This window comes from Capricornis sumatraensis, chromosome 4 (genome assembly GCF_032405125.1).
Source record: "Capricornis sumatraensis isolate serow.1 chromosome 4, serow.2, whole genome shotgun sequence".
Lineage (NCBI taxonomy): Eukaryota > Metazoa > Chordata > Mammalia > Artiodactyla > Bovidae > Capricornis > Capricornis sumatraensis.
Window position 1 is genome coordinate 7,828,460 of NC_091072.1, and position 8,873 is coordinate 7,837,332.

The window sequence follows — 8,873 nt, forward strand, 5'->3', positions numbered from 1 at the left end:
CCAGGGCTTTTGTCTTTTGAAATTAAAGTTCTGATTATACAAGGAAGATGTGTGTACGTTATAGGAAAGGTGACCATTCATTTAACACACACTGACTACCAAGTGTAGGCAGGGCTTGCTCGTGATCAAAATAAAGTCTCTGCTCTAAAATATGCCTGTAAGAGTCCAGGACGAGCCACTCCACAGATGGTGCTTTCGTGTTTTGGTTGTTTTGAGCTGCAGGCACTTAAACAGCAAATGCGGGAGAAGCTTTCTCAGAACTCCCTCACCTGCCTAAACACAGCCCCTCCAAAGAAGAGCTCAATGAAACTAAGCCCTCCCAGGGAGTTTCAAGAGTAGGAGTGGATGCCACACCCAGACAAGTTTTGTTCAACTCTCATATCTCCAACCTATTCTTCTAAGGGCCCATTCGTCCACTTTCATTGTTCCTAAAAACCTTTTACTCTCCCCACAAGAGGTCTTCAACTCCCCTAAGCCTGAATTTGTTTTTGTTTCTTTTTGGCCATGCTGCCCAGCTTGTGGGATCTTATTTCCCCCAGCCAGGGACTGACCCATCCTCTCAGTGAAAGTCTAGGTCCTAACTCTAGAGCTCCAGGGAATTCCCTAAGCCTGAATTCTAAGCCACCTCAGTTCAGTTCAGTTCAGTCGCTCAGTCGTGTCCAACTCTTTGCGACCCCATGAATGGCAGCACTCCAGGCCTCCCTGTCCATCACCAACTCCCGGAGATCACCCAAACTCATGTGCATCGAGTAGGTGATGCCATCCAGCCATCTCATCCTCTGTCGTCCCCTTCTCCTCCTGCCCCCAATCCCTCCCAGCATCAGGGTCTTTTCCAATGAGTCAACTCTTCGCATGAGGTGGCCAAAGTACTGGAGCTTCAGCTTCAGCATCAGTCCTTCCAATGAACATCCAGGACTGATTTCCTTTAGAATGGACTGGTTGGAACTCCTTGCAGTCCAAGGGACTCTCAAGAGTCTTCTCCAACACCACAGTTCAAAAGCATCCATTTATCGGCACTCAACTTTCTTCACAGACCAATTCTCACATCCATACATGACCACTGGAAAAACCATAGCCTTGACTAGATGGACCTTTGTTGGTAAAGTAATGTCTCTGCTTTTTAATATGCTATTTAAGTTGGTCATAACTTTCCTTCCAAGGAGCAAGCGTCTTTTAATTTCATGGCTGCAGTCACCATCTGCAGTGATTTTGGAGCCCCCCAAAATAAAGTATGACACTTTTCCACTGTTTCTCCATCTATTTCCCATGGAGTAATGGGACCAGATGCCGTGATCTTCGTTTTCTGAATGTTGAGCTTTAAGCCAACTTTTTCACTCTTCACTTTGATCAAGAGACTTTTTAGTTCCTCTTCACTTTCTGCCATAAGGGTGGTGTCATCTGCATATCTGAGGTTACTGATATTTCTCCCGACAAACTTGATTCCAGCTTGTGCTTCTTTCAGCCCAGCGTTTCTCATGATGTACTCTGCATATAAATTAAATAAGCAGGGTGACAATATACAGCCTTGATGTACTCCTTGTCCTATTTGGAACCAGTCTGTTGTTCCATGTCCAGTTCTAACTGTTGCTTCCTGACCTGCATATAGATTTCTCAAGAGGCAGGTCAGGTAGTCTGGTATTCCCATCTCTTTCAGAATTTTCCAGTTTCTTCTGATCCACACAGTCAAAGTCTTTGGCATAGTCAATAAAGCAAAAATAGATGTTTTTCTGGAACTCTCTTGCTTTTTAGATGATCCAGCAGATGTTGGCAATTTGATCTCTGGTTCCTTTGCCTTTTCTAAAACCTAGTCATAGCAAACACCCTCTTTCAACAACACAAGAGAAGACTCTACACATGGACATCACCAGATGGTCAACACTGAAATCAGATTAATTATATTCTTTGCAGCCAAAGATGGAAAAGCTCTATATAGTCAGCAAAAACAAGACTGGGAGCTGACTGTGGCTCAGATCATGAACTCCTTATTGCCAAATTCAGACTTAAATTGAAGAAAGTAGGGAAAACCACTAGACCATTCAGGTATAACCTAAATCAAATCCCTTATGATTATACAGAGGAAGTGAGAAATAGATTTAAGGGACTAGATCTAATAGATAGAGTCCCTGATGAACTATGGATGGAGGTTTATGACATTGTACAGGAGACAGGGATCAAGACCATCCCCATGGAAAAGAAATGCAAAAAGCAAAATGACTGTCTGAGGAGGCCTTACAAATAGTTGTGAAAAGAAGAGAAGCAAAAAGCAAAGGAGAAAAGGAAAGATATAAGCATCTGAATGCAGAGTTCCAAAGAATAGCAAGAAGAGATAAGAAAGCCTTCCTCAGCGATCAATGCAAAAAAATAGAGGAAAACAACAGAATGAGAAAGACTAGAGATCTCTTCAAGAAAATTAGAGATACCAAGGGAACATTTCATGCAAAGGTGGGCTCGATAAAGGACAGGAATGGTATGGACCTAACAGAAGCAGAAGATATTAAGAAGAGGTGGCAAGAATACACAGAAGAACTGTACAAAAAAGATCTTCACGACCCAGATAATCACGATGGTGTGATCACTCGCCTAGAGCCAGACATCCTGGAATGTGAAGTCAAGTGGGCCTCAGGAAGCACCACTACGAACAAAGCTAGTGGAGGTGATGGAATTCCAGTGGAGCTATTTCAAATCCTGAAAGATGAAGCTGTGAAAGTGCTGCACTCAATATGCCAGCAAATTTGGAAAACTCAGCAATGGCCACAGGACTGGAAAAGGTCCGTTTTCATTCCAATTCCAAAGAAAAGCAATTCCAAAGAATGCTCAAACTACCACACAATTGCACTCTTCTCACACGCTAGCAAAGTAATGCTCAAAATTCTCCAAGCCAGGCTTCAGCAGTACATGAACCGTGAACTTCCAGATGTTCAAGCAACCTCAGGGAGTTGTTAGTTTTCCTTTGGGTATCTATAGGCATTTCTGTATTTTCTCTAGGTGTACCCAAGGTATACATGTTAATATATACCATGTTTTTCTCTTGTTAATTGGTCTTTTGTTGCTGGGGTCTCAACTAAGAACTCAGAAGGGTGGAGGAAAAATTACTCTTCACCCTCCACAGTAGATGGTCTGGAGGCTTTTCAGGGGCTGTTTGAGCAGAGACCTGTGAGAAGGAAAAGCACAGCAATCAGAGAACAGGAGTGCGTTCTTGGTCTTGGTTCAGAAAGGATGCCGGCAGGGCTGAAGGCCTGTGAGTGAGGGGAAGGAACTGGAGGTGCTAAGTCTTGCCCTAGGCCTGATGCTGGGGAAGATTGAAGGCAGGAGGAGAAGGGGACAACAGAGAATGAGATGGTTGGATAGCATCACTCATGTCCACCTCAATGGACATGAGTTTGATTAATTTCCGGGAAATAGTGAAGGACAGGGAAGCCTGGCACGCTGCAGTCCATGGGGTCACGAAGAGTCAGACATGACTGAGCGACTGAACAATAAGGACTGCAGCAGCAGCCGGGGACTGTGGTCAGAATTTGGATTTTTATTTTTATTGTTTTAAAATAGTTATCGCATAAAACTTACCTTTGCCCTCATTTTTAAGTGTGTAGTTTGGTGGTGGTAAGTGGGTGCACACGGCTGTATAACCATCTCTACCATCAGCTTCCAAAACTTGATCATCCTCCTCCCAAACTTAAACCGTCTCCATCAAGTGCTCCCTGTCCCCCACACCCAGCCCTTGTAACTACTATTCTACGTTCTTTCTCTGTAACTGTGACTGTTCTACATCCTCCCACAGAAGTGGAGTCATGTAGTATTTGTCCTTTCATACCTGGCCCGTTCAATTTGTGTAACAGCCTCCAGGTTTATCCATGTGGTACTGTGTGTCAGAATTTCCTTCTTTTTTTGAGGCTGAATAATATTCCATTGCATGAATGGGCCACATTTTTTTAATCTGTTCATTTATTAGTGAACATTTGGGTTGTTTCCACCTTTTTGCTGTTGTGGTCAATGGAATATCTGTTAAGAGTCCCTGCTTTCACTTTTGAGTGTTTACCCTGGGTGGGATTGCTTGACATCTGGTAATTCTTAGTTTTTTTGAGGAACTGCTTTCCACAGCATGTGTGCAAGGGTTCCCTTTCTTTCCATACTCCCACAGGCTTGTTGTTTCCTGGTTTTGTTTTCATAACCATCTGAATGAGTGTGAACTGGTATCGTCACTTGTGGTTTTGATTTGTGTTTCCCTAATGTTTAGTGACGTTGAGCATCTTTTCACGTGCTTATTGACCATTTGTGGGACTGGATTTTAAGTGGAAATTAGTGGACGGTTTTGAGTAAGGGAGGAACATGTGATTTACGTTTTTAAAGGACTCCTTTAGCTACTGTGTATGAAATACACGCAATAGAAAGGCAAGAATGGAAACAGATGAATGTAAAGCTATTGTAGCAGTCCGGGCCAAAGGTCAGAGTGTTTAAATTACGGTTCACAATTCACCAATGGATAATATTATCATTTGAGTGGATCCTATGAGGACAAGGTGACCCACCAGTCTCCTCCAAGTAAGGACTTGCTGCCCAGCTTTGGGGAGTGCAGTCAGCGGTCAGCCTCCTGCATCGTGGCCTGAGGACAGCCCACTGAGGGAGGCAGAGCCAGGGAGGCCTGGCCATTGCAACCTGACGGGGAACACTGACAGACACCCCCACACCCGCAAGGCTGAGGCTGCCCAGTGCCTGCCTTGCCGTTTGACCCTCGGGTATTTGTCCCTAATCTTACTTCCCAAGGTCCTTCTTGGTATCTGATCCCACGACCAGCATTTTTTGGTGTATGTAACCAGCATTTAAAAAAATGAAACATAATGGAATGGGAAATAGTGCACAGTGCACTTAGAAAAAGAAAGTAATTTGGGGGTGAAGTTTTGTTAATTTCTACACGTTGAGGAGTAATAGATCATGTTGTGAAATGTACTTCTTACCCTGGGTCATGATTAACAGTTTTGGAAAGCAATGGACTGTATCAGTTGAGGTGGAGGTGATGAGCAGTGGATGGATTCTGTATGTTCTTTGAAGGTTAATCTGATAGGATTTGCTGACGGCTTGGATGGATTAGCTGGATGGAGGATGCAAGACCCAAAAATAGTTAAGAATGACATCAAGGTCAGTGTTCCTTTTGATCACAGTAGACAAAACCCTTTGACCATCCAGTCCTGTTTTAGTTCAGTAGTCCACCGTGTTCTTTCTCTGTGGTTCTACATCCACACATATGTATTTCTAATGACTTAAAAACAAAAGTCATTTTTATATGGCAGACTTTAGTATTGAATGAAAAAATATATATATTTTTGGTCATAATATATCCTCTCTGTCCTTGATCCGGTGATATGTACCTTTCCAAACCCCAATAACGTAACGATTCCTCCAAAATATAATGAATTACAGAACATACTGTTTCAAGTTGTTAGTTATAGGAAGGGAAAATCAATGACTGTTGCCACTCTTTCAAGGTAGGTATACTACACTCTATTAGCTCCGCCCACAAATCAGTCCAAATAGGAATACAGTCTGAGTAAGAAGACTGGCTGAGCCTCCTTCAAGACAGCTGGATGCCTGTCAGCACATGGACCGTCTCAACATGTCCTTGACTTCTCAATCCTTGCAATATGCTTGGAATTGTGCACTAACAATATCCACTAACACCCCCTGCCTTCATACCAGTCCCTGAGGTTATATGAGAAGCAGCCTAAAGATGCTTGGTGAAAATATGATCAGAGAGCTGGAAGTCAGAGAAGGGAAGCTGTAAGACAGGGTAGAAGAAAGTCATCACCAAAGAGGAGGAGGGACAGATGGGATCTGGACGAATATCCGTAAGAACAGGGGCTTGCGGGACACACAGACATCTCAGATGAGAAGAACCCTGGGGAGAAGCAGGGCAGCTGTTGGTCCCCCACTTTACAAATGAGAACCTGGGCCAGACCCGATGCACTTGTTACAGGACATGGAGAAGGTCAAGAGTAAGGCGCCAACACTCATGAAACCCGGCCAGCCAACCCTGTTTCAAAGAATGCCTTCCTCTGTCCAGTATTTCTTTTTTTTTTCTTAAGAAAAAATAAAATTATTTGGCTGCACCAGGTCTTAGTTGTAGTACCCAAGAGCCTCCATTTCCATGGCGGCATGCAAGTCTTTCATCGTGGCAGGCAATCTTAGTTGTCCCGCGGCATGTGGGATCTTAGTTCCCTGACCAGGGATTGAACCTGTGCCCCAGCAGTGGAACCACGATCTTAAACATTGGACAACCAGGGAAGGCCCACCTGGACAGTTTTACTCAAACTCCAGTGGCTGAGCCCCAGCCTCAGGAATCCTAATTTCACTGGTCAAGGGTGAGGGCATGGCATCAGTGTATTTTCAAAGCTCCCCTCATGATTCTGAGATGCAGCCCAGGTTGAAAACAACTGCCCTGTTGAGTCCGTGGTGCAGTCTGCTACTTTGTTGTCAGGTTTCCTGGGGATGTTAAGATGCCGTAACATTAGGGAGAGCGCCTAGGCAGGGTTGCTTAGCAACCAGTATGGTATTCTTGCCTGGAGAATTCATGGACCAAAGAACCTGACAGGCTGCAGTCCATGCGGTCACAAAGAGTTGGACACGACTGAACAACTTACACACACACACAGCTGTGCTAAATGTAGAAACCAGCCAATCAATAAACAACTTTAAAATAGTTTTGTTGTTTTTGTTTGATCACTAAGGCGGGTCTGACTCTTGGCAACCTCATGGACTGCAGCATGTCACGCTTCCCTGTCCTTCACCACCTCTTGGAGTATGCTCAAACTCATGTCCATTGAGTCGGTGATGCCATCCAACCATCTCATCCTCTGTCGTCCCCTTCTCCTCCTGCCCTCAACCTTTCCCAGCATCAGGGTCTTTTCCAAAGAGTCAGCTCTTCCCATCAGGTGGCCAGATATTGGAGTTTCAGCATCAGTCCTTCCAATGAATATTCATGGTTATTCAATGAATATTTAGGATTAACTGGTTGGATCTCCTTGCAGTCCAAGGGACTGTCAAGAGTCTTGCCCAACACCACAGTTCAAAAGCATCAATTCTTCAATGCTCAGCCTTCTTTATGGTCCAACTTAAAATGGATTACCATTTATTATATAAATAAACTAAATCACACTTGTGTGTAAATAAAACTACTTAAGTGATATAAATTGTAGTGCAAATTGTTCATCAGTTCTTTTATTATTATTGTTACTAATTTTTTGGTTGCATTGGGTCTTTGTTGCTGCGCTTGGGCCTTCTCTAGTTGTGGCGAGCAGGGGCTACTGTTTGCTGTGGAGTGGAAGCTTTAGGCAAAAGGACTTCAGTAGTTGTGGCTCATGGGTGCTAGAGCTGGGGGCTAAGCAGGTGTGGCCCATGGGCTTAGCTTCTGTGCAGCATGAGAAATCTTCCCCAACCAGGGATTGAACCTGTGTCCTCGGCACTTGCAGGCAGATTTTTATCCACTGTGCCATCAAGGAAGGCCCATCAGTTTTTTTATTGAGGTATATTTCACTTGTTGCAAAATTTACTTTTTTCATATGTCCAATTCATCATCAGTTTATTTCTGACTTTTAGGGATTGTTGATATGAGCTTTTCACTGGTATGGCTAAATGACACTCTCACGTATTTTTGGTTGTGCCAGGTTTAATTGCAGTATGCGGGATCTTTAGTTGTGTCACGGGAAGTCTTGGTTGCCACATGTGGGATTTAGTTCCCTGACCAGGGATCAAACCTAGGCCCCCCTGCATGGGGAACTTAGAGTCTTAGCCCTTTGGCCACCCCAGAAGTCCTGATGCTCTCAGTTTTATTGCACTCTTCCAGAAGTTTCCCCATCAGTTGGATAGTCATTAGGTGCCCGGGGACTGTGTTAAATGCTTGAGCTTTCAACTTCCCCAAGGCAGTGACCGAGTGGAGCCCAGTCACTACATGAGATAGTGACCTGGGCAGGGCAGGATGTCCTCAAGGTGCTGAAAGAGGACCCCTGCTAAGGTAGAAGTCTGTGGCCAGCAAAAGTATCCTTCAAGAAAGAAAGCAAAGTAATGAATTTTCAGATAAGCAAAAATTGAGTGGTTTGCCACTCGTAGACACTCAAAAGTAGGATTTTTTTAAAAATAATTTTTAAAATGTATTTATTGGCTGTGCTGGGTCTGTGTTGCTGCTCGGGCTTCTCTGTAGTTGCGGAGCACGGGGGCACGCTCTAGTTGCGGTGCACAGGCTTCTCACTGCAGTAGCTTCTTTTGTTGCTGAGCACAGGCTCTAGGGCGCTCGGGCTTCAACTGTGGCTCCCAAGCTCTGGAACACAGACTCAGTAGTTGTGGCCCGTGGCGCTTAGTTGCCCTGCACCATGTGGAATCAGCATATGGGACTGAACTCGTGTCTCCCACATTGGCGGGGTGGACTCTATACCACTGAGCCACCAGAGAAGCCTCTAAATGTAGGATTTTCTAAATCGTGTATTTTAGGCAGAAGGGAAATATCCCCAGATGAAAGTATCAGAGATGGAGGAGGGAAAAAAGAGCAAAGAAAACGCACTATGTGAATATTGATGACATTAGAGTCATGGTATTAATGGTAAAGTATTGTGCAATTTACTAACATATAGACTTAGAATGCATGCAAAGAATAGCATGAAAGTTCATTAGGGTGTTAATAGACTCTTTGAAAGTTGTTATGCTTCCCAGGAGAAGGGTAAAGGTATTTAGTTTGTATGTCTCTCCCTTTCCATCTGACAGCCTGTCAACTTCTCAAATCAAAGAGCAAACCCAAAACCCAGCATCTCAATGAGAGCTTGATTGGGAGTGTAATAAAGCTGTAGATCAATCTTGGGGTACCAGACAATTCTACTACGTTAAATCTTCCA